The sequence below is a fragment of the Prionailurus viverrinus genome, chromosome D2 (genome assembly GCF_022837055.1).
Source record: "Prionailurus viverrinus isolate Anna chromosome D2, UM_Priviv_1.0, whole genome shotgun sequence".
Classification (NCBI taxonomy): Eukaryota; Metazoa; Chordata; class Mammalia; order Carnivora; family Felidae; genus Prionailurus; species Prionailurus viverrinus.
The window spans coordinates 87,360,965-87,386,834 of record NC_062571.1 but is presented as its reverse complement, the minus strand read 5'-3'; the positions used below and the strand labels follow the sequence as shown (position 1 = coordinate 87,386,834).

General features: G+C 57.6%; 1 protein-coding gene across 2 annotated transcripts in view; it reads left to right on the top strand.

Moving 5' to 3' along the window:
* The window catches only part of STK32C (serine/threonine kinase 32C), a 77,993-nt gene that overhangs the window by 18,334 nt on the left and 33,789 nt on the right, over nt 1-25,870 (top strand). The gene's annotated exons all lie outside the window — the stretch shown is intronic.

Below are 25,870 nucleotides of genomic sequence, written 5' to 3'. Positions count from 1 at the left end.
AAATGTTGCACATCCACTGTATCCTAAAACCTTGTATGTCACAATCATGGCATCTGTGAACAAAGACAATTTTATTTCTTCCATTTAGAACTTTATGCCTTAGCACACTGTCTAGGATCCCAGCACAGAGTTGAACAGAAGTGGGAGAGCAAGGCACCCTGGCCTTTCTCCTGGTCTTAAGGGAAGGGGTTCAGTATTTCACCATTAAGCACAGTGTCAGCTGGGCTTTTTCAAAGATGCCCTTCTCAGGTGAGGAAGTTTCTCCTCCTAGTGTGGTGGGATTTTTTGCTTTTAAGTCATTAATGATGTTGAATTTTGTCAAGTGCTTTTCCTATTCCTGTGGAGGTGATCACATGATTTCCCTCTTTTATTCTGCCAGTGTGGTAAATGACATTGTCTTTTGAATAGTATCCCAGCCTTGCATCACTAGGTTGGATTTTATCTATCATTGAACTCAGTTTGCTAATATTTCTTCAGTAATTCTTATCTCCATGCTCATTAGGGATATTGTCCTAGATTTTCTTTTCTTGCAATGTCCTCGTCCGGTTCTGGTATCAGGTTTATGCTGGTCTCAGAAAATGGGTTGTAGGTGTTCTCTCCCCTTCTGTTTTCTGAACAAGTTTGCATGACTTCCTCAAGTGTTTGCTAGAGTGCACCGGCAAAGCCATTTGAGCCTAGAGTTTTCCTTGTGGGAAGATTTTAATTACAAACTCAATTTCTTTAATAGATACGGCATATTTGCATTTTCCATTTCTTCCCGTGTTAGTTTTGGATTCCCATTCAAGGACTGGAATCTGCCCATTTCAGCTAAGCTAGTGACTTCATTGGCATAAAGTTGTCGTTCTCCTAATGTCTGTAGTGATGCCTCCCCTGTCATTCCTGGTAGTGGTGTTTTGTGTCTCCTCTGTTACCAAGAGAAGAAAACTTCCAATCCTGTCAGTTGGTCTGTGTCTTCCTGTCGTTCTGTCTGGTTTTGCTGCTGGGTGGGTGTGTGCGTGGCTGGCACTGTTGTGTCTGTTTGGTGGCGTGGTCCTGTGGTCGTTAGGAACTATCTCTCTTTGTCACCAATAACAGTCCTTGGCTTAAAGGCCACTTTGATATATATGAGACCATGTGGCTTTCTTTTGATTGATATTTGCACGATATATCATTTTTACACCCTTTGACATTTACGCCATCTATATCTTTAAGTAAGAAGTAGTTCTTTTATAAATAACACGTCATTAAGTTTTGCTTTTTTAAAATCCAGTCTGAAAACATCAGCCATTTAGTTGGAATATTAATCCACTTGCTTTAATATAATCGTATATATGTTTGCATTGGAGTCTACAGGTGCACTATTTTTTCTGTTTTTCCTTTTTCTCCATCTATTAATTGTTTATCAATTGTTTATCAATTTCCACGTGTTAGAAAATAAAGGGAGAGGAATCTTTTTCACTGACACCCCAGCACCTTAGCCCTGTGACTGTACTGAATTTGTCCCTGGTCTTTGTCTGCTGGTCCCAGCGCTGCAGCCATGGACTGTTGATCTGGATGCAAAGGGCCCGTGTGGTCAGCGTGGTGTCTGCGTGGGATGGCTTTGCCTCTGCCTCTTCCCGTGTTCTCCACCGTGAGCCACTGCCTCCTGATCTGCAAGGCCATGCTCCTGGGTTTCCCCTGCAGCCTGGCAAGCCCGTGCGTGTGGCCTAGGTGGTCTTGGGCCTTGTCTGGTCCTTGTCTCCTCTTAAAGGCTACGTGCCTATAGGATGCTTCTCCTCAGTCGGCCTGCAAAGGCCTCAGCAGCAAGTCCCAGAATTTGGAGAATCTGGCCCTTTGGGCGCTGGCTGTGTGCCGTGCGTGCGTGTTCGTCTGTCCCTGTCTCCCTGTTACCTCTGGCACTCGGGACCCTTGGCCTTTGAATGGGGGTGCGGGGTCTGGGCTGGGCCCGCGGAGACAGCCTGGGACCGTGTGGGGAGAAGTGGGAGCCATCTGGGCCCATGGGGGCGAAGGGGTGGGAGGCGACAGCTGGTGGCTTCCATGCAGAGCAGGCGTCATCGGCTTACCCCACTCGCTGTGGCGCTGGGTCATCTCCATGGCAGCCTCTGTCTACATCCCCCTCTCCCCTCCCGGGCCCTCGGCTCTGCGGCAGGCGCTGGGACCAAGAAAGCCGGCCAGAGGCTCCCTGCTTCTGCAGCTGCCGAGGAGACTGTCCTCCCACAGATGCCACCCAGATCTGCTCCAGGGAGCAAACTGCTCCCTCGTCCTCTTCCTCTGCGCCCAGTGAGCACAGCGGCCCCCCTGTGTCAGGCCTCAGGCCGTGGCCTGCAGCCCAGGTGAACGGGGGTCCTGGTCACACGGCAAGGAAACACCACCTGCCCTTGCCCCTGAAGCTGCCAGCCGCGTGCCACTCGCTGCTGAGCACAGGGAGCCAGGGCCTTCCCAGAGCTGCTTCCAGTGGTTTCCAGACAGAGTAGCAGACTCTGGCCAGATGGCAAGTGCAGCCGGGTCCCCGGGTCATCAGCTGACCACAGGTTGTGCCTTACCCTCCAGACCCCACGCCATCCCCGGGACGCCTGCACCTGGTGCACGTGGGCTGTCCACATTGGCGGTGGCCCTTTGTGGGGGAGCAGAGGACTCAGGCCCTAGCCTCTGAGGGGCTGACAAGGGCCTGCCTCCTGTCATGGACCTGCTGAGTTGTGGCTTTACCATCCGGAGCCTTCCCCCAGGGCTCCCTTCCCTCTGCTGTAAACAGGATGTGGAGAATCTCCTCTGCTGGCTGAGCTCCGAGCAGGAGTGGCAGTAGGTGGCCAAGACGTTTAACTGATGGCCCCGGTCCCACGAGGGCAGCCGAGAGATCAGAATGCCCTTTGCTGCATTTGCCTAACTGTCCCTGACTTTCCTGTTTCTTTCCTTAAGTGGGGGCTTCCCCAATGAAGCCAAGGGCCGGGAGTGATGTGGGCAACATGGTTCACGGTCAGGAGACACCAAAGGGGTGGCTGGTGCCCAGCCCTGGAAGGAGGCCTCACAGAGCCGCCACAGAGAACACACCGTGCTGTGTGCGTCTGGGGCCAACGTTGCTGACGCCTGGGGGACTGCCTGGCCAGCACTCTGGCTCTGCCGGGGTTGCGTGGCCCACGGAGGGGCCACAGAAGTCCACTTTTTTCTGTGGCAGGTGGTTCCGCAAAACCTGCGGGTGCCACGGTCATCGGCGCCTCTGAAGTCCCGTGGCGTTTCCGGCGCGGCCCGAGCTCTTGCTGAGCACAGTGCGGCGGCCGGCTGCACGGTTTAGAGCCTGGCCTGCCCACGAGTGCTGGTGCTGCGCCGGCCTGGGTGCAGAGCACAAGCCCCTCCCCTCCACCGCGCCACGGACAGACGGACGGAAGGACAGAGGCTTCCCCTGGAGCCGGCCTGAGGCTCACGCGGGAGCAGCCCCGCCTGACATGTGCTTCGTCGCCTGGATCTGAGGGCTCCCTAGCCCCCGGAAATGGTTCTAGGTTCTGGTTCCCACTGAGCTGGTCCCCCTGAGCTAGGGCCCCATGCTGGGCCATCAGAGCAGGCAGAATGGACTTCTCTCTTCCAGTTGGGGGGGTGGGGGGGGGCAGCGCGTGCAACAGGTCTTGTTGTTTTTGATAAACAGAGAGGTGTAAAGAAATCATCTGAGGCCCAGATAATCCCTGTTGGCCTGAGAAAGTACCTCACGTGCAGGGTGTGAACCGGAGAGCCGCGCCGAGGGGCGGGGAGGGGAGGGGAAGGCCCGGGTCACTCGCGGGCTCGTGTCTGCACACACGGGCCCCCCGCGTCGAGAGGCGCGTTTACGCAGAAGGAGCCGCCGTCCGCAGGTTCTCCGCACTTTTATGAAAACCTCGCACTTGCCTCATCGGCACAGAAATCTGCCTGGTTTTCAGCATCCGCACGAAGTTCGCGTCACAGCTGTGACGGAGCCACGCGACGACCACTGGCTGTGGCACCTGGGTCGTTCAGGCGATTTGGGTTTTGTAGCTGTGCGTGCGCTGCCCACAGACCTTGATGGACCCTACGGCAGCGGCTTTGTTGCCCGCGAGAGGGGGTGTGCCCCGACACCCCGCTGCAAGCAGCTCCTGCGAGGCCTGGGCCTCCCCACCCCCACCAGGAGCGTGGACAGCACGAGGCAGAACCAGACCTTTCACTGTGACAGGTCAGAATGGGGTCCCTGTGTTGTCCGTGGACATCTTCACGCTGAGGGTGCAGGGGGGACACGGTTGCATTCTGACCTGCCTGGGGCCCCCGCTTCTTTTCCTGTCCAGTTGGGTTTCTCACGAATCTTACAGGTTCACCGTGACGGGAGGAAATGAGCCCCCCTTGTCATATTTCTTGCGAATACTCTTTCACAGTTGGTAGCATTTTGATTTAAAAAGTGTTTATTTTTTGTCTCTACAGAAGTTTTGTCATCTTGCATATGATTGAACTGATGCCTCTGTGGTTTCTGGATTTGTCTGTCTTGCTGTAGAATTACAAATGAATTCACTGTCACCCGTTGTTTAGAGCTCTTGTGGGTTCAGTGTGTGCACACGCCTGTCTGTGTTGTGTTGGGAATCTGTTTTGTCATCAGGTCTGAGGGGGACTAAATGTCACATGTCTTCACAAGCCTCCTGTGTCCCGCACTGAGTTCTGGATGTCTTTGGGTCTCTCTCCACATGCCAGTGACGAGGTTTGGGGGTATTGTGGGGGCTGTGGAGCCGGCGGCCAAGAAAGAATCCCTGAAGACGTCTTTGGTGCAAAAAGGTGATCTCATTAAAGCACGGGGACGGGACCCACCCGTGGGCAGGAAGAGCTGCCCTGGGGTCGTGACAGGTGACTCATTGTATCCCCTCAGGTTCCAAGGGGTCAGGGATAGAGCAAGCCCCTAAGGAATCTTGGAAGCAAGGACCTCGAGGGGCTGGCTGTTGCTAGGGAAGCTCCGCTTAATGAAACCTCGGTCACGACACCCTCCAGATGTGTATCGGGGGCCATCAGCTTGGGGGTGTGATCGCCAGCATAGACTTGGGGGAGTCGAGGTAAAGGAAGGAAGTAGACGTGCAGGATCCTGGGGGTTGGGATGACGTCAAGCTAAGACTCTCTTTTGCCCCAGCAAAGCGTCCTCGTCGAGGCAGCTGAGGTCCCAGAGGGAGGTCACTCTGCCGGTCTCAAGGACTTGTGGGTGGGCTGTGGCAGCAAGGGAACTTAGCTTTTCGTTTGCCTGAGTTTCCCACATCGGCATGGCCAGCACTGAAACCCCTAGCACAGGGACTGTCTGTCTGGTTATATGGCAGACTGTATCCCTCACCCCCTTTTAAAAGTCCTATCAGAGGGCAAGGACTGCGGTGAGGGTGGCGGGAGATAGGATCCCTGGGAGTCTTCACATGAAGGGGGTCTGTCCCCTTGAGGATCCCACCGCTCGGGACGCGGAAGCTCTGCCATGCACCTGACTTCTGCAGGATGAATGTGACCTGATGTGATTCGGGAGGTGACAAAGCCCTCATCCCAGCTGGTCAGAGGGCAGCCTGGCCCTGGGTGGCAGGGCTGAGTACTGATGGGGTGGAGGGTCAGGCCGGTATGCTGAGGCCCCAGGTAAGAAGTGAATTGCAGTCTGAAGGCAGAGGATTGGAAAGGAGTGTGTGTGCGCACATACGTGTTCAAGGGACACAGAGGAGAAACCTGTTCTATGCAGGGCTTTCCCCCTGCTCAGGTCCAGGCCACACGCAGACCCCTCCAGGTCTGGACCGGAGCCCGTGGGGGTCGTCCCAGGGTCCCAGGCTAGCAGGTGCTGTCCATGGTGCTGTCTGCTGGAGGCCGTGGGCGCAGGAGTGAAGCTAGTGGGTGGCGGGCAGGCTCTCCAGGCTCCTGACGCCCACTCACAAGGAGAAGCTCAGGTTGCAGGGGAGGCAGGATGCCCACGTTCCTGACTCCTGGAGGTCTGGGTCCCCGGTGTGGTCCCGGCTCACCCCTGCCCGGCCGTCTCCCGATGCTAGTGAGTCCTGTCTCTTCCCCTCACGTCTCTCGGGGGGCGCCTCTTAGGCACGGCCAGCTTTATCCCACCTTCACATGGTTTCGTATCCTGGCCAAGACTCTCGTCCTGGAAACCACAGGCTGGATGGAGCACCCACAAGAATGCAGACTCCTGGCGCCACTCAGTTCTTCTGATTCTTATTTTTGGAAACATGAAACAGAAGTCTTATGCTCTGTCTTGAAATAATACCTTTCCTTAATTCTGTTCAATTTAGCCAAAAATACGCCCACCCTTTCCTAGGATGACAGTCCAACCTCTTGAGCCAGAATGGGGAGGAAGGGGTGCTGGGCTGGAGGAGGGGGCGGCATCTTGGCCACTGGGGGTGTGGCGTGGCCAGGGCACGGCCGTCCAGACCAGCCCAGGAGCAGAAGCACGGGCTTCCCCACACATGTGGTCATGCCTCCGGGATGTGAGCAAGCATGTGGGCCCTGTCTAAACGCCCTGGAGCCAGCTCAGGGTGGTGGCCCTGACATGTCCCTGGCCAGGGATCCACGGAGGGGTCTGTCGGGTCAGGGCACTGACACAGCCAACCCCAAGCCGGCCCTTATGGCTCACCATTTTATGTCTTTCTGTGAACATTTTCCTTGCTGTCTTCCCACCCTTGCTGGACATCTGTCTTCACCACTTCCCTGCGGCAGGAGGCCCCCAGAAGGGGCTGGCGCCTAGATTTTCCAGACAGACTGGACTTCCCGTAAACTCTGCTTCCCCGCAAGTGAGAGCATCTTTGGCCTCCTCACGGAGGTGCCCGGCAGGCGGGAGGCCAAGGCGCCTCTCTAATGGAGGGGGGTCGTGTGAGGTCTGGTGCGTGCCAGAGGAAGACAAGTTGGGTGGGCTCTGGGGGGCAGGTGCAGGGGTCCGGTGGTCCCAGACTGTCCAATTTAAACTCAGGGGTGCAGATGATTAGGCTACATGGGGCTGGCCCCACCCTGGTCTTCTGGTGCCGTGAAATCTTGTCATTGGAGGAGGCATGTTGAGGAAAGCGGGTCAAGGTGGAAGGATGGACGCTGGGCTCTGGGGTGACCCTGGAGTAGGTCACGCATGGTGGCGGGCTCTCCTTCGGCTCAGGTCCACAGGAAGGGTCGGGCTGTTAGCTGGTGCACGGGGTGCCAGGACCACTTCTCCACTGAGGACGGGGCTCCTTTGCTGTCGCACACCCCCTCTTGCTTGTGGGCACCAGCTCGTCCCCCACCCACCCCCACCCAGAGGTCTGTGTGTGGACACCTGCGGCCCTATGCTGGTGGGCACGCGGACAGTGTACCTGCCCTGACGGCTGTTGGGTGGGCCCAGTGGCAGCGCGGCAGGTGCTGAGGATGGCGCCCTGGACTGGGCCCCCTTTGGTGCTTCAAGGAAGCCCTGTTGTGTCAGGGGTGGGTCCTTGGGGCTCAGGGGCCATGGACTGATTTCTTAGGGTCCCCATCACAGCTGTGACCTCTGATCTGCCTTCCTCCGAGGTGTAGCAGCCTGGTCCCAGCAGCTGGGATGTCCCCTGGAGACTGGAAGAGAGGGTGCCTGTGCCCCAGCCACTGGTCCTGGGAGGGGAGGAGGCCAGCCTGCCACGGGGGTCCTGGCCGGCATGTGGCTCTGCACCAGAGAGGCCCCAGCTGCTGAGGGGACATCACAGCGGGGAGGTCTAAGGGCCCTTCCTGCCCTGGTCCCCTGATGCTCCGACTTGCATTTGCCTGAGGCACTGAGGTGGCCTGAGGACCGGGCCAGCTTCTGCCTGGACAAGGGGCAGGGGACAGCCCCGAGGCCAGGCCCACCAGGTTCCCGAGCCTTGGGTAAATGTCAGCCTGGTAAAGGCTTTGTCGATACTCATTTCCTGCAAAACAAACAACCATGTGGTTTATTAATCTTTAAATCTCGACTTTTCCATCAAAACCATGTGCAAATGTCTTTTCAAAGAAAAGGTCTGACATAAAACCGTGCACTTACCATGAGATGGAATTTAAAATAGCAACTTTCCCTTAACAGTGCTGCACTGCTTCTGTTTATGCAAACGCAGCGTGGGCTCGGCCTGACGGAGACGCCAGGCTGCCCGCTCGTGCGCGCTGGGCCAGGGTCGGCTGCTGGTGCTTCCCCGGGCAGGCGGAGCCCCCAGACCTGTCCCTCTGCCCAGAGCCCCCAGGCCGTGGGAGGTGGCCCCTCCACTGCGTCCTAGCCTGGCCGGCATCCAGGTCCCAGCGGGGCTGCGCCCGGGCGCCGACTGGCTCGAGGCAGCCGGCGGGCTGTGCTGGGGAAGCCGGCTCTGGGACACCGAGCAGAAACGTGCCCCTCTCCCACACTCACTCCTTCACTCCCTGCCTCATTCGTTCATTCACTCACGCACTCAACAAGTGTCTCTCGGGCGCAGAGAGCCAGGCCGGACACTGCAGGACAGCTTGCTGAGCCCCTTGGAGGGCAGCGCCCGGACCTGCCAGGAGCCGGCAGCAGAACCTCAGAGCACCTTTTGGGACAAGGAGCTTCCTGGGTCAGGTGGAGGCCGCCCCCTGGGTGAGGCCGTGTCCTGAACACAGAGGCACGGTCCGAATCCCGTCAGTTTGTTTGCAAGCTGTTAGAAGGCCAGGTAGACAGTAACTGATTCTCGGTGAGGCTTAAGTAGGATATTAACTGACGGGACGTGCTTGGGGCTGTGTGAGCTGCAGGGGCCCCAGGGCGGCCCCACCTGTGCACAGGGCCAGTTCGGGCCCCCCAGGCAGATGGTGCACCGTGGCAGCCTGGGGTCTGGCAGCTCTTGACGTGTAAGCTGACGCACGGGGGCGCGACCATCCAGCCTCATCGGCTTGGCAAGGGCCTTCGTGCCTTTGGGGATAAATCGGTCCTTCAGCCTGAGGCCCAGCAGCTGCAGGGGCGGAGGCGGCAGCTCGCAGCGGGGCAGGGGGGGTGGTGATAAACGGCTGCGAGGCCCCAGGCTCCCTCGACAGCTTTTCCCTGGCACCTCCCTCCCCTGCAGCTCACGGGAGTTCTCTGGGGGAAGGTCTGGATCAGCCGGCACCCTCCTAACACACATCCTTCCCACAGCCTAGAAGTTGCCAGGATCCCAGGGAAGCATGCAGGCTCCAGGCTGGACGTGTCTGTCAGACCCGGGGCCAGCTGCCCAGTAAACCCACTCGAAGAGAGCCTGTGTCAGGCCTCCATGTGCACACATACACACGTGTGCACATGCATGTACACACAGCCACATCCACGGGCACACACATGTGCATGAACACACACAGAGCCACATCCAGGGGCGTGCGTGGGCACACGCACACACACACAGAAAGCCACGGGCACACGCATGCACATGCATGTACACACCGAGCCACATCCACGGGCACACACGTGTGCACACATGTAGAGCCACGTCCACGGGCACACACGTGCGCATGCGCCCGCAGACATGAACACATGCACAGGCACAGAGCTGCCCCCACAGCCAGCACATGCACGCACACACTCCCAGACACGAGCACACATGGACACACGCAGAGCTGCTCCCACAGGCACATGCACACACAGATGTGATCTGAGGTGTATCATTGGGCTTCAGAATAAAAATAAATTTTGTACTGTGCAAACTTCTCCGTTTTGGCCAGGTTTCTTTTCTTTTTTTTTTAATTTTTTTTAATGTTCATTTTATTTTTGAGAGAAAGATGGGGAGGAGGAGAGAGAGAGGGAGACACAGAATCTGAAGTAGCTCCGGGCTCTGAGCTGTCAGCACAGAGCCAGGCACAGGGCTCAAACCTGCGAACCAGGAGATCATGACCTGAGCTGGATTTGGGATGCTTAACCGAGTCACCCAGGCGCCCTGGCCAGGTTTCAAAGGGCTTCCAAAGGAGACCAGCAGCCTGCACCCAGCACCCTGTTTCTAGAGAGGGGTGGCCCCTGGCACGGCTGGTTAGCTCTGCCCAAACGGAGCCCGGGACACATTCTGTGGGCACAGCCTCCAGGCAGTGTGGGGGAGAGGGGTGATTCTGTGCGGGTCGGGCTGGTCCTGGGGCTGAGCACTGGGTTGTGCGGGGTGCCCGGGGCCACTGCTGACTGAGCAGTCTCAGAGCTGGCCCACTCCCCTGAGGACTCTGTGGCTAGCTGGTCTGGCCGTGGTGGCTCCACGCAGGCAGGGGCCAGGAGGGCATCTGGCATGGCTGCCCCCACCCAGCCTAGCTGCCCATCAGAGAGGGCCTCGCCCCAGAGCTGGGGGGAGTGGCAGAGGCCACAGCCGTGGCTCCTCCTGGCCTCCTCTCCTCAGCCCTGGGCCCCAGAGCCGCCAGCAAGTCCTGCTGGTTGGGCCTCCGTGGTCACCCTTGCCGGGTCCTGCTCACATGACATGGGCTTCGTGTCGACACGCCCCTTGGCACCCCTTGGTGCCCCTTCCCACGAGCTGAGCCCACTCTGAATACCTGTGTCCCCCTGAGAGCCTTCTGAGCAGCTTCCCACCCCCATCACCGGCCAGCCCCCCACTGCACCACCCTCACAGCCCCCGGTCTCTCTCAGCATCTTGGTTGGCCCCTCCCATCTGGCCCTGGGCACAGGTGCGTGAGGATCCCGGAGACTGGATTCTGACCCACTGCTCTGTCTCTTGGCCCTGTGACTGTTGCATGGTCACTCAGCCTCTCTGATCCCGTTTCCTGCGCTCACTCAGTGAACGGCTCCTTCCTGCAGCGTAAAAGGCTGGATACCTATAACCCGCCCCCTCTGCAAAGTGGCATCATCTCTTTTTTACGTATGGGGGGGGGGTAATTACAGTAAAATGCAGAGCTCTGAACTATTTTTTTTAAGTTTATTTATTTTGAGAGAGAGAGTGTGAGCAGGGGAGGGGCAATAATTTTGTTCTTAATTTGCAGAAGTTCTTTATATATTTTGGTTACAGGCTCTATGTTGGACGTGTGTATTTGCAAATATTTCACTTCCTTAGTAGTGTCCTTTAAAGAGCAGACGGTTTTGATTTCTGCGAAGCACAACTTATCAATTTTTTCATGGTTAGCATTTCTGGCATCGTGTCTGAGAAGTCTTCGCCTGTCTCCAGGCTGCAAAAGTATGACCGTATGTTTTTCTTCCAGGAGTTGTCTTGTGTGTATGTTTGCAATCTACCAAGAATTATGTTTTGGGCACGGCACAGTTAGCACTTCTCGCAATGATGCTCAGCTGCTCCAGCACCACTTGTGGAAGGCTCACATTGCCCCATAGACCTTGTCAGTGCCTTGTGCCATTGGAAAACCCAGGTGACCACATGCGCTGGAGGCCGTTGGTGAACAGCGAGTCTGTTCCATTGCCCTGCGTCCGTCTTCATACCAGCGCCACACAGTCTTCATTACTGTAGCTTTTTTAAAAACGTTTTTCGGGGTGCCTGGGGGGCTCAGTTGGCTGATCGTCCGACTTCGGCTCAGGTCGTGATCTCACGGTTCGTGGGTTCGAGCCCCGCGTCAGGCTCTGTGCTGACAGCTCGGAGCCTGGAAGCCTGCTTCCGATTCTGTGTCTCCCTCTCTCTCTGTCCCTCTCCTGCTCATGCTCTGTCTCTCTCTGTCTCAAAAATAAATAAAAACATTAAAAAAACAATAAATGAAAAAAACAAAATTAAAAAATTTAAAGGCAAAGAGCTAACAAACTGACTTTACACATTTTGAAAAGCAAGGACATGTAACATCTTAATTAGCCATTTAATTTTACTCTGAACAAATGTTAAGTTTTCAGTAAGACTTTGGGCAATAAGAGCGACTCCTATGTCTTCGCGAAGGCCTTGGAGGTGTGCGAACCTCCTGTGGGGCCCAGAGCCTTGGGTTCGGGCTAGATGGGGCAGCCAATGCGCAGCAGTGAATCACCGCAAGGCACGGGCATAGACGTGGTGCCAAGGAGCGTGCGTGCACTTCATCACCAGCCCATCAGTACAGGAAGGAGGGTGTTCGTTCACGTGCAATAAATGTGAGAGTCCTGCCTTTCAACAACCTGTTCCAGTGAGCACAGACTAATTCGGACCAAAACGTACGCTAACTTTTCTCAGGTATTACTTTCCCATTGTCTACAAAACAAGAAACTGTTGGTGGTCACAAAACTCTACACTCAAAGTATTAAAGGGGCACCTGGGGGGCTCAGTTGGTTAAGTGTATGACTTTGACTCAGGTCATGGTCTCACAGCTCGTGGGTTTCAGCCCTGCGTCAGGCTCTGTGCTGACAGCTCAGAGCCTGGAGCCTACTTCGGATTCTGCATCTCCCTCTCTGCAACTCCCCCACTCATGCTCTGTCTCTGTCTCTCAAAAATGAATAAACGTTAAAAAAATTTTTTTTAATATTTATTAATTAACTTATTTATTTATTTTGATAGAGGGAGAGAGCACATGCAGGGGAGGGGCAGAGAGAGAGAATCCTAAGCAGGCTCTGCGCTGTCAGCACGCAGCCCAGTTCGGGGCTCCATCTCACGAAATGTGTGATCGTGACCTGAGTCAAAACTAAGACTCAGATGCTTAATTGACTGAGCCACCCAAGCACCCGATTACTGTACCCTTATATGAAGTCTTAAAATCAGGTAGTGCAAGTCTTCCAACTTTGCTCTTTTTTTTAGCATTATTTTTCACTATTCTAGGTCATTTAGATTTGCATATAAATTTTAGTGTCTGATCACCCCTATCTGCCCAAGAAAGCCAGCTAAGGCTTTGACTGAAATTGCATTGGTTCTATAACTACCTTTGGGAAAAGGTGGGTCCCGCACAATGTTCACAATCCCCCCAGGAGCAAGGGGCAGTCTCCACTTACCTCGGTCCTGCTTAATCTCTCAGTGGTTTGCAGTGTTACATGGAGGGTCTTGTACAGCTTTCTTAGACATGGTCCTACCTTAAAAGGCCTTTGGTGCTATTGTAAGAGGGACTTGGAAAATCTCTTTTCAATGGCTTGTTGATAGTACATTAGAAGTTCAAAAAATTTTTATGTATAGACCATGTATCACGTAACCTTGCTTAATTCACAGAGTTTTTAGCTCTGGAAAGGGTTTGTAGAGTCCTTAGGATCTTCTCTGTAGACCACTAGGTTGTCTTTTCTGTGGTTTATTTTTAACTTTTCCTATGTCGTGGGCCAGGGCTGCATAACATTAAGGAAAATGATGAGAGTGGACAGCCTTGCCTTGTTCCCCATCTTGGGAGAGCATTCACTGCGTTACAGCTAAATGTGGTCTTAGCTGCAGACTCTGTAGGTGTCCCGTGTGACAGTTAAGAGGTCCTGTTCTCATTTGTGGAGTCTTCATCATGAACACCTGTACATTTCGTCAAACACACCTCCTGCCTCTGTTGAGGTGATCATAGCGTTGTCCTTCATTCTGTGAGTGTGGTGACTCTAAGTGATTGGTTTTCAAAGTTAAGCCAACCTTGCATTCCTGGTGTGTACTTCAGCAGTCATGATGTATTATATTTTTTATATTACTGCTAATTTGCTAATATTTCATTAAGGAAGTCTGTGTGTATGCTCACGAGAAATCTCGATCTATGGTTTTCTTGTAATGGCCTTATCAGGCTCCGGTGTTTGGAAAATGCTGATCTCATAAAACAAGTTAGAAGGTGCTCGATTTCTCTAGTTTCTAAATGAGCTTCTGTAAGACTGGTATTGTTTCTTCCTTAAAAAACTTGATAGAATTCACCAGTGAAGCCATCTGGGCTGGACTTCTTTTTTACAGAGTAGTTTTCAATTATGAATGCATTATTTAAGAACAATAGACGTGACACTGTGCAGGTGGTGTGTTTCTTTTTGTATTCATTTGGTAAATTGTGTATTTCAAGGAATTTCTCCATTTACGTAGCATAATTTGTTGACATGAAGTTAGTTCATAATCTTTTTAAATTATTCTTCAGATGCCTGTAGGATGGGTAATGGCATCATTTTTCTAAAATTCTTAATATTTGTGCTTTCTCTCTTATTTAAAAAAAAATCAGTCTTCCAAAGGTTTGTCGATGTTATGAATCACAAAAATAACATTCAGTTTTGTTGTTACTTCTGTTTTTCTGTTATTTGCCTCTAGTTAAGTGGTTTCCATTCTTTACTATTTTCTGATTTCTACTTTGGATATACTTTGTTCTATTCCATCGTCTTGTTTATTTTTTTTTCTTTTTTTTTTAACTTTTTTTTTTAAACATTTTAATGTAATCTCTATACCGAACATGGGGCTCGAACTCATGACCCCGAGATCAAGAGTCCCATGGTCTCTCCATCGTCTTGTTTTCTGATGTAAGTACTTGGAGCTATAAACTTCCCTCTTCAAACCACCGTGGCTACATCACTTTTGATATGTTTTGTTTTCAAACGTGTACGTACCCAACCAAAGAGCCTCGGCACCCAGGGGACCTGCAGAGAGCAGTGGTTAAACTCAGCACCGTAGCAGATTTGCGTCTCTCTGTCCCTGTCGGGCCGGGGAAGAAGAGACAGGAACCTTCCAGCAGACAGTGGGCTTGTGTAGAATTCTGCTTCCAGTAACTACGAAACACATGGTTTTCTAAAACAAACAAGGAATGTTTATTAAAATTTAGCTTTACATAAGTGAAACCGTGGAGTGTGTCCGGCCCCTTTCTCTCGATGCGCCGCGTCCGCGGGATGGGTCCAGGCCGTGTGTAGCAGTCGCCGCCGCATTCTCGTCGTGCCTGGAGTTCTGTGTGGCTACGTCACACCTTATTATTATCCATTTGACGAAGGCCAAGCACTTGGGGTCATTTCCAGTTTTGCGCCGTTCCGCCTCTCTTGCACTCGTGTCTCGGCGGGCGTGTGCTGTGCGTGTGCGTGTGGACCGGCCGGGCCGTGCGGCACCCGGAGCCCAGTCTCACTCCCACAGCAACGCGTGTGAGTCCCCGCTGCGCACGGCCCTGCCGGCCTCTGTGTTGGTCACTGTGCTGGCCGTGGGGAGGTCCCTGCTCTGCTCAGTGTCATACCCCTGGTCGCTGAGATGCCCAGCTTGTTTCCGTGTTGACCTGGCACTTGGGTCTCTTCCGCGTGAGGTGCCTATTCAAGAACTTGGCCGTTCTCTGTCTTTTTCTTGCTGAGCTGTAGGAGATGTTTCTGTGCACCGGGCGTCTTTGTCCAGTATCTGTGTTACGAGTGCATTCTCCCCGCTCTGCGCCCCCACGGTGTCCCGTGACCAGCAGTACGTGGGTGCGTGCAGATGTCAGAGCCGATCCGGGCACGTGCTCTCCACGTTCACTGTCCCGTGTGTCACTCATGTCTTGATAAAGCCGTGAAAATGCCTTGTACTGTAGGCCACCAAGAGAAGCTGGGCCACGTCTATATGGAGGACGCCCGAAGTGAGTGAGGACACATGGCATTTTAGTGGATGCAAATATCATAACAATGTCTGTTTCCTCACAACTGATGTTCAGAGTACTGAATTTATTTTTATTTTTTAATTTTTTAATTTTTTTTTAATGTTTATTTTTGAGAAAGAGAGACAGAGTGCAAGTGAGGGAGGGGCGGGGGGCGGGGGGGACACAGAATCCAAAGCAGGCTCCAGGCTCTGAGCTGTCAGCACAGAGCCCGATGCAGGGCTTGAACCCATGAACTGTAAGATCATGACCTGAGCCAAAGAGCTTAACCGACTGGGCCACCCAGGTGCCCTCAGAGTTACTGAATTTAGAGAAACAAACAACCTACGGCTTCTGTGGAAGTTGATGAACTGACAGACAATTGACGTGGACGAACAAGGGCCCCTGGAGAAGGCAGGCCACAGCCCGTGGTGGCTTCCCCCACTGGGCACCAGTGTCCGCCGTAAAGCCTAAATGAGGAAGGTCGGTGTTGGTTGGGGTAGACCTGCAGGACGAGGGAAGGCACAGACCCGGCAGCGCAGGCACAGGAGGGCTCTGGTCTGAGTCACAGGCGGCCCCGGGAGTTGGCACTCAAGGGGACGTTAGTAAGAAGGCCACGCAGGCCAGAGAAACGGAGACTCTAATGGTGTATCGGGTCCAGGAGGAGGGGTCAGGGGGTGCTGATCCTCGTCCCCATCCCCTCTGCTGGCTTCGTGCTCCCACGGTAGCCCCAGAAATGGTTCCTTCTGCTCCTTCTGCCCGGCTCTTGCCACCATGGTGGACACTTCTCCTGAGTTCCGGAAGCCCAGGGCCAGCTCCAGTTGGACAGCTTCGCTCTGACGGGCCAGGCCTGGGCAGTGTGACGCGGGCGGGTGCTCAGAGAGCCGGGGGCTCCTGGGCGGAGGGGAGCAGATCCTGGTGCAGTCGGCCCCGCTGCCCCTCGCAGAGGGCAGCAGGACACAGGCTGTCCTGTCCTCCCGGACGGACCCGCTGCTCTGCGGTCATGATGCGCCAGCACCAAGGGAATGGAGGTCCACCTGGAATCCTGTTTTGAAACTGGACTGAGTGTAAATAAAATACAGATTTGATGGGTGGGGCTTGGGTTTGTATGAATTTAACACAGTTTAATGTTGTTCTAAAGCAAAGGGGTCAGAATGAAGCTGCCTTAGCCACACGTGTGATTTCTTCTTTTTTTTTTTATTATTTTTTTTTAAGTTTATTTATTTTTGAGACAGAGACAGACCATGAATGGGGGAGGGGCAGAAAGAGAGGGAGACACAGAATCGGAAGCAGGCTCCAGCCTCTGAGCCATCAGCCCAGAGCCCAACGTGGGGCTCGAACTCATGGATCGTGAGATCGTGACCTGAGCCGAAGTCGGACGCTTCACCGACTGAGCCACCCAGGCGCCCCACATGTGATTTCTTATGTTTTCCATTAAGAAAAGGTAGGATTAGTGACTGTCCTACCCCCTTCCCTCCCACCTAGGGTGATCACCTTGAAATAGGAAAGTCGTCTAAACCCCGTTCTGGTTGGCCCCCTGGCCAGCTTTGGGGCGACTGTGAGGCCCGGTGTGTGTGCATGCGGAAGCCTAGCCGTGCTGGTTCTGGCAGAATCCTCCCTCCGCGGAGCACGCGCCCACCGATGAGTCCAAGCCCCTGGGACGCCCCCTCTTTCGCACAGGGCCTGCCCTGACCACCGTCCCCACACATGGGGCCATCTGTGTGGGGCCATGCAACGGCAGCCATGCCCCCTACGTGGCCTCAGCCCACTCGGTCGTGGCTCACTTCCAGAAACAATTACTATTGCTTTTACTGAAGTGAAAGTCACGTCACATAAAACCAGCCATTTTAAAGCGACCAGTCGGCAGCATCTTGCACATTTTGCAGCGTTGTGTTAGGACCACCTCCGACACCCAGTTCCGAGATGTTTTCCCCGCGGAAACCGGTCCCGCTGGCAGCCGCGGCTGCGGTCTGCTCTCTGGTCCACAGGCCGCCCATCGTGGGCACTCCTGGTCGGTGACATCGCGCGGGGCCTGTCAGTTCGGGCCCCTGTCACCCAGCGCCAGGGTTTCAAGGCCTGTCTCCGTTGCAGCAGGTGCCAGAGCGCCACCCCGTCTGGTGGAGGAATAATACCGCATCGTGTGGCTTACCGCCCACGAGCTGCGGGGCACTCAGGCTGTCCCCACCTGTTGGCTGTTTCGTGGGTCCCCTGTCTGTGGTGCGCCTCTCACCACGAGCGCCCGGGCTCCCTTCCCCCTCTGCTCCCTCAGGCGCCTCTGCCCCGCGGTCCTCCTGCACCTGCACGGTGAGCCCTGCACCGCCTCCGGCCTGCACACGTTTCCTGGAGCGAGGCCGGGGTCCTGAGTCGCATCTCCTGAATTTCAAACGTGGGATTCTCGTGCACAGCAGGGACGCTGCCCCAGCCCGAGCTGAACCGCCTCCAGTGGCGCCATCCCTGTGCTCCCTCAAGGTGCCCACCAGCTGGATTCTGCAGCCACTTTAGAAGCCTTTCCCAATATGGGGCGCCTGGGTGGCTGAGTCGGTGAAGCGTCCGACTTCGACTCAGGTCATGCTCTCGCGGTTTGTGAGTTCGAGCCCCGCATCGGGCTCTGTGCTGACAGCTCAGAGCCTGGAGCCTGCTTCGGATTCTGTGTCTCCCTCTCTCTCTCTCTCTCTCTCTCTGGCCCTCCCCTTCTCACACTCTGTCTCTCTCTGTCTCAAAAATAAATAATAAAACATTAAAAAAAAAAAACCTTTCTCGATACGTGCGCACACCAGAACAGCATGCTATACAGCCTCGCTTGTGTTCGAACTTTATAGAGAGACCATCTGTTGCCTTCTGGGGCTTGCTTGAGGGGTTCCCTGTACCCCTTGAGTTGTGTAGCGCTTCTAGGCTCCTGGCTCACGGCACAGGGAGTGTGAGCTGGGCCTGGGCGGGGCCGGCCCCCGGTGTCCCCTCCGTGGCCTGCCCGTGCCCTGACTTTGCACACAGGCGTGCCTGTCCCACCTGCAGGCTCAGCGGCCGGCCTCAGGGTCACGGGGCACCGGATGTACTTGTGCGGGGTGGATTCGCCGAGACAAACCCAGCACCAGAGCCCCAGGACCCTCTTTCTCTGTCAGTTTGAGAAAATAAGACCTCTTCTCCCGTTGTAAGCAGAAGCTTCTTGGGCCGTGCAGGGGGATGATAGACTGTTCTGGGACCCATGGGCTTGAGGAACTGGGCAGAGGCTTGTGCCCTGGGCTCTGCAGAAGACCCGGGCCCCTCGTCCAGTCCCGTGTCCTTTCTTCCTGCGTCTGCTGTGACCGTGCTGCGGCCCAGCTCGGGCCGGGCCGCATGGGGCAGGTGTGGGCTGCCGTGCGGGTGGAGGCGGAGGGCGGATAGTCACCTCCGAGGTTCCCCAGGACCAGCAGCGCCACCCTTCGGGATCGCTGGTGTGACAGCGCAGGTGCCAGGCTGGCCTGCTGGCTCCCAGAGTGGAAGCAGTGACCGCAGCTTCGGGGTCTGTGCTTGTAGCGGCTGCTGTGGTATCTGGGGCTGCCTTCAGCCGGGCCCGTGTCCCCGTGTCCCCCACACACACACGGGAGCCTCTGATGGGCAAATGGTGTCCATGTGGCTGCTGTGGCCCAGGCGAGGAATGCGGAGGGCAGGGCCCTGCTGCAGGCGCTGTGTCCGGGCCTGAGCTGGGCACCCTGTGTATCTATATGCTTCTCTGGTCCCTGGGTGAGGGGTTGGGAAGCAGACCCTGACTGCAGCCCCCAGGGACTGGCCAGCTGGGGGCCCTGGCTTCCTGAGAGGGGCCCAGGCTGGCCCTCCTGTGGGGCCCTGTGCCCTCCTGAGCATTGCACACACACCCCATGTGACTTCCTGGCTCTGGAAAGACTCGGTCTCCTCCGCGTTGTGGTTAGAGCTTGCCCGTGGTGCGGGAGCCTGTGTGTGCGTGGCAGGGGTGCGGGGTGGGGGGGGGGGGGGGCTGGGGCAGTGCCCCTCGCCCAGGACACAGGAGCTGGCTGAAGCCGGGGGCTTAGCTGTGAGCAGAGCTCTCCCCAGCTGGTCCACACTGCTGACATCAGGAGTCCTGTGTTCTGAGCAGGACCCGTTCAGAAACCACCTTTGTCTGCACCCTGGCTGGGCTTTGTGGGGCGGGCCTGAGGGTGTCTCTGAGGTTTGGTGAGTGAGGCCCCGCCCAGGCTGCTCTGGCAGCTGTCGTGTCTGTGGAGGTGCGGAGGACGCACCCCCATTTGCAGGGACGGCTCTGATACGGGAGCCCCTGGCCTGTGAGCAGGGTTTTGCCCGTCCCTTCTTCCCTGAATCACATTTAATGCTGTTTGTGTTGTGTGGCTCTGGTGACGTGGCCCTGTCCTCCCAGTGGCTGGGAACTATGGCAACAGCCCCCAGGCTGCAGCAGGCGGGAGGAAGAGCCAACCAGCCGCCACGTAAAGACCCACCGAGCTGAAAATGCTGGGCCCGTTCGTCGAAGGCACCTGCCTTGTAGGGAGCCACATCCCAGAAAGTCCGCAGGTCGCATTTCTCAGGGAAAAGGCAGGGAAAGCTCTGGAATATCCAGGCGCTTTCCCCAGACACTTGGTTGCACCCACCTTGGTGGAGAGGGGCCACGCACGGCCAGTGTCCCCGCCTGGGCAGGGGTCTCTGGCGAGGCTGGCCGGGAAAGGAGTTTCGTGGCCTCGTGTGCGGCTCGGCAGCTCCACGCGTGGTCGGACAGGCTGCAGTGTTAGTGCCCGGTCAACCTGTGCAGCAGAGCCCCCAGCCTGAGCCTGCGACGGGGGGTCCCGGGTCCACGGAGCGGCTCATGGGTACCCCAGGGACTGGTGGCCTTGACCCTGGGGCCTCTCTTGGTGTCGGAAAAGGGGCTCGGCTGACGAGGGGCTGGGCAGTGGGGTGTCAGGCCTGGGCCGCTGCCACCGGCGGGAGCCTCGGCGACCAGGGTGGAGGATGGGCAGGGCTGTGGGGGCTCCAGGGCCCGGTGGACAGGGGTGATTGGGCTCTCGGTGCCAGAACACATGACGGGGCCTGACACTGAGGCTGCATTATTGAGGCTGGTCCAGGAGGGCTCGACGGCCAAAGCGATCATGAAGCACTCCACCTTGTCCCCTCCCAGGGGCTGAGGCCTCACCACCCCCAACCCCCCTGGTCTCCCTCCCCCGGGACCCCCGAGCCTGCGCCCCCTCTTCTGGGCACTGCTGCTTGGTGGCCCGGGAACCCCGGTGCCCCCTTGCTCCAGCCTCTGAGGTTCTCCTGCTTCCTGGGAGGCCCCCGTCTGTGGGGAAGGGGGTGGGGCCTGCAGGACTGTGCCTGGAGCCCAGAGGCTGCAGACAGGCAGATGGAAAGACAGAGGGACGGGCTTTCTCTAGCCCCTGGCCTGGCCAGGCATCTCTCACCGAGTGTTGACCTCTGACTTGCATCCTGGGATTTGTCCATATCCCTAGGGACTGGGGAACCCCTGTTCCCCCCTGGGAACCAGCATCCTAGGGGACTCCCAGCATGTGACCTGGGACCCCCCTCGAGTGTGGCTGCTACCACCAGGACCTGAGCTGCCCTGGCCTCTGGGTCTGTCTGCGCTGCTGGCTGCGGGGGCTGGGCTGGTGCTGACATGGGCCGGTGGGGGGGGGGGGGGCGCTGCTTGCCCCCCAGAGCCAGCTGTGCTCTGCCCCTTCCCAGAGCCAGCTCTCCCTTCCGAGCACCCAGGAGGCACATGCATGCCAAATCCGGGCATGCTGGGTTGGGGGGGTGGTCCTGACAGGGCAGGGAGGGAGAGAGACTCAGAGGTCAGACCAGAGTTGGGTCAGGAGCAGGGGTCTGGGGCCCGTTTGCTTTACTGGGCAGACCTGCCTCAGGGTTCAGGACTCAGCTGCTCCAAAGGCCTGTTTCCCCCCTCCTCAGCCCCCCACCCCACCCAGCTCCTGGGTCCTCAGTGCACTCCTGTGTCCCTATGCGGCTGAACTGGGGGCCCCCAGGGCAGATTCCACCGCCGCGTATTATTGGGGTGTTCGAGGTTGGTCCTGATGGTGGCACTGGCAGGGGGCTGAGCACCTGGGAGAGGGAGGTGGCCAGGGGTGGGCCTTGAGTAGGACCCCTCTGGGCGTCCCCGGGGAAGGCACTGCCACCCGCAGCCATGGGAGGCGGCCTGGCGGGAGCACCAGGTCCTGTCGCACAGACTCCCCCTTCGGATGCTGGAGGGGCGGGGCCCCAGGCAGAGATGCATTATTGATCTGGATGTTGCCTTAATCACTGATTTATGAAGGTTTCGGGTGCCCTCTGAGGATGTCTGTGCCTAACGCCGGAACTGAGCTGCAGACTTTGCGGACCGGATGGGATCCGGGGTAAACAGTGCTGCTCTGGGAAGGTATCACTAGTTGGGTTTCTGGGCCAAGGCTTTTACTGTAAGCAGACGGGGGCAGGAAGGCGTCAGCACCCCTGGCTTCTCCAGTCACCCAGGTCCCCAGGCCTAGGCACTTCCTGGGCATGAGAAGGGGCATTATTCCAGAACCTAGGACCCCAGAGGCCTCGGCACAGTCTCTTGGCTGGTACACATCCTCGCTGCTGTGTCTGTTCCTCAGAAAAGACAGGGCGGGTGTGTTGCTCCTGCCACCCTGGGCAGGGCACTGAACTGGGAAGGGCAGCTGCCCACCCCCCCCCCGGCATCCCATGCTGGGCAGGTGCACGAGTGCTCAGAGGGGCCAGCGGAGGCTCCCTCAGAAGGGCCCAACGGCTGAGCAGCTGGCAGGGAGGGAGTGGGGTGCAGAGGGGACCCAGATGGAAGGAAGGGCAGGCTGCGAGGCCTGGGTCTTTGGGTTGTGGTGCTGGCTCCCCGAGGCCCTTGCTCTTCTGCCCCGAGGGGCCCGGGGTCCTTCACCTGGAGTCTGCTGTGACTCTTCAGCTGTTTCCTCGCCTGGAAAAGGGGAGCATCCACCCCTTACCTGGTGGCTCTGAGAACTTGGTGGGATCAGAGCGGGAGGGCTTCAGAGAGTGCCCGCTCATGGCGCCTGCTGGTCCTGGTTCCCGGCAGAGCCGGTGGCCTCGCAGGACAGCTGGTGGCGAGCCGGTCGAGGCCTCAGTGGTGACCGTGCCTGCAGGTGGCCCGCTTGTGCAGGACCGGCCCGTGCGCCCGGAGGAGGCAGGGATTTCCACAGAGGCCACGCAGACCCTGCAGAGGGCCGGCCTCAGCCGGACTGGATGGTTTTCTGCGGGAGTTTTCTGGGTCATAGGACGTAAGACAAAATGGAATCGACTTCTGAATGAATTGCCGCGACTCGTGATGTTTGATTTATGATTGCAGCTTTCCCAGTATCCCCACTTCTGCTATGGAATTCCCCCGAAGACGCTCTGAGGGCCGGGCCTCTCCTGGGTGACCACAGAGGCAGGCCGGGAAGGGGACTCGTCCCCGGGGCCACGGGCAGGCCACCTTCCACACGGGACCCACCTGCCAGGCCCTGAAGGCGTCAGGAGCAGGCTGGCCTCTGGGTCTGCAGGGGCCCCCTCCCCCACCCCGTGGCGCGGGCAGTGTCACCAGTGACAATAGCGGTGACTCACGGCCCTGCAGAGGCTCTATTTTTACCCTCCCCGGGCTCACCTCCTCTCCTGCTCTCCTCCTCGCTGGGGACGCTGGCTTGTGAACCTGCTGGGCCTCATGGCTGCCCAGGGACCTGAGCCCACTGAGCCAACAGCAGTCGATGGGTTCCTCTGCCCACGGAGGGCGAGCGCTGAACTCGGGTCGGCAGACCATTGTTATTTTTGGGGAAAAGTGTTCAGAGAGCACCTCACATGGTCTTTGGATTTGAGGCGACTGCACGAGGGCCTCCTGTTGGCTTTCACTGCTGCTCACCGAGCATGCGACCAGCGTCGCGCTCTGGGGGCGACCCCCTCCCTCTCCTTCCAGCCACCTGTGTGACAGTGGCCAGGCCAGCGGGTTAGTCAGGTTGGGTCGGGTCCTGGGAAACCAGAGGGATTTCGTGAGTCTTACCGGAACAAGGCTGTGGGAGCATTGATTGCCCAGCCTTTTCCCCGGCGGTGGTTGTGGCGGCCGAGAAGCTCTGAGAACACCTTGGGGAGGTCTGTCTGGGCGCCAGGCTTCCCCTAGTTTCTTTCTTTTTAAAAATTGTTTTTAGTGTTTATTTTTGAGAGAGACAGAAAGAGCATGAGCAGGGGAGGAACAGAGAGAGAGGGAGACGTAAAATCCAAAGCAGGCTCCAGGACCCGAGCTGTCGGCACAGAGCCTGACGTGGGGCTCGACCTCACGAACCGGGAGATCCTGACCTGAGCCGAAGTTGGATGTTCAACCAAAGGAGCCCCCCAGGCGCCCGAGATGACCTATTTTCATAGCAGTGCGGGGCTCTGTGATTGCCAGCTCGGCAAAATAAAGGCCTTCCTTGAAGAATAGATTTTCTTAAACCTTTGTGTTTTAAATATTCACCTGCACCAGGGACAGCCTGTGTCCGTGTGTGTGGCAGGAGCCCTGGCGGAGGCTGAGCTCAGAGCTGGCCGCCTCCTCGCAGGCACGGCTGCACCTGAGGCGCTTAGATTTCTGAGCAGGAGGAACAGAAGCATCCGATAGGACCGTGGGGGCAGAGCTACCCTTGACCTACGGTGTCAAAGGTGTCTCACGGGGGGGAGGACGTGTCTCACGGGGGGGGGGGAGGTATCTCATGGCGGGGGAGGTGTGCCGACAGCATCACACAACCACAGAAATCACATGTGAGGTGCAGCAAACTGGCCTCGGTCAACCATACTCCATGTACTCCCGGCTCACGACCTCATCTCTGGGCCCAAATGTCTCCCCAGTGACCTTGGAAAAGGTAGCAGTCCCACCCACCCCTCTTCCTGCTTTATTTTTCTCCCAGGCACCAGGCACCGTATTTGTCTGCTGGCTTGGAGTCTGTCGCCCACGATAGTGTCCAGCCTGGGAGGGCCCCTCCCTGCCTTCTCCCAGGGCCCAGGACAGACCTGGCCTGTGGTTCCTGCAGCAGCCTCTGACCTTGGCTTTCTCAGCGGGGCCCAGCCTCCTGAGCAGATCTGTGGCTGGAGCCCGCACTCGGACGACGCCAAGGCCCAGCCCCAAATGGCCTAAGAGAAGCAGAGTGTCCCCTGCAAGATGGGGGTGCCCGAGGGCCCCCGGTGCCAGGTGCAGGAGAGCAGGGCCCTCTGGGGCTGCAGGTGTGCCCAGGGGACGAGAGGGTAGAGACTCCCAGGGACCGGGGTGGTGACCTGTGTCTGTGGGGAGCAGAAGGTTTGCATGCGGGACAGCAGCGTGGCCTCCAGGGCTTGGGCTCAACCCCACAAGGAGCTGGGCCCGAGGCTTCGCACCCAGTGGTGGGGCCCGTCAGGAGCTGAGGGTGGGGTGGGGGCGGGGCAGACAGGCGGGGCTGGAGGCCACTGGGCTTGCGCCCTCCTGGGACACCACATTGCCCCCACCCAGGGTGAGAACCAGCCTTACTCTGGGCTCCATTTGCCTGGTGGCTGCAGCCCCTCTCTGGGTTGAGCAAACATGGACCGAGCCCACCCCCCTGCGTGGGGCCCCATCCCCCACGCCCTCCTGCTGTGTTCCTCGCGACTCTGGGGGGCGGCGGGCTCCTGGGGGCCCCAGCCCTTTCCTCCTGTTGGTGAGACCCGCTGGGTTCAGTGTTTGGGGGAACTTCACACTTTATCGACACGGACTCTCCTGAACGCTGCGGACTTCTGCATGGTGGCGTATATGCCGTGTGGGCTTCTGCGCATCCACCTGATGCAACACGGCACGCTCCGCCACGTCCGTCCACCGCTACTCGGACAAACACTGGTGGTGGATCTCCTCTTCCCCCTGCCTCTGGATGCCCGAACGAAAGTCAGCACCTCCTTTAGGAGCCAGAGTGGGGCTGACGGCGGCAGGATGCTGGGCGGGGGCTGGGCGGGGGCAGTTAGGGGAGGTCCCGGTCCTGCCCAGAGTGGATCCAGAGCCCACGTGGGGGAAGGGACCCAGAGCGGCAGCTGGTTCTCGGTTCCACCTGGAGGGTCTCCGGAGCACATGTGAGCCGCTGGGTGCAGTGATGGGGGCCTGGGCGCCGGGGCTGAGCAGCCGGTCCGAGGGGTGACCCGAGGAACCTCCACTTAGCAGAGGACAGAGTGACTCTGGCTGCCCAGTGGGGCTTGAGGCTCCCCTGGTGGGGTCCGGGCCGGCTGCTCCTCTGAGCAGGGTCACTGTGGGCAGAGCTACCGCCCTCTGGGACGGCCTCGCTCACGGCTGCTGGCCCCGATGGGATGCCCGCCCTGCCCAGCCCTGGGCCTGCCCGGGGACCCCTCCCGGCTCGCCGGCCTTGCCTGTCCAGCAGCTACGGCTGGGGTTCCCGTCCCACCTGTGTCTCCCCTGTGAAGCTTCCACGTGGCCGGCTCAGTGCCCTGCCTGCTGTCTGGGAATCCCGTCGTGCGCCCCCCAACCCTGGGCTCTTAGGAAGTGCTCAAAACCACAGGCTGCCGTGCACTGGGTTACACGTCCTCCCTTCCCTGTCCCGGAAGCAGGCCCAGGGAAGGCCATGGGGCTAGCCAGTGTGGAGCCAGGCCACAGCTCCCCACAGTGCTCGCACTCTCTGCTTCCATGCCCCGCAGACCTCTGAGCGCCTCTTCCCCGCGGCCT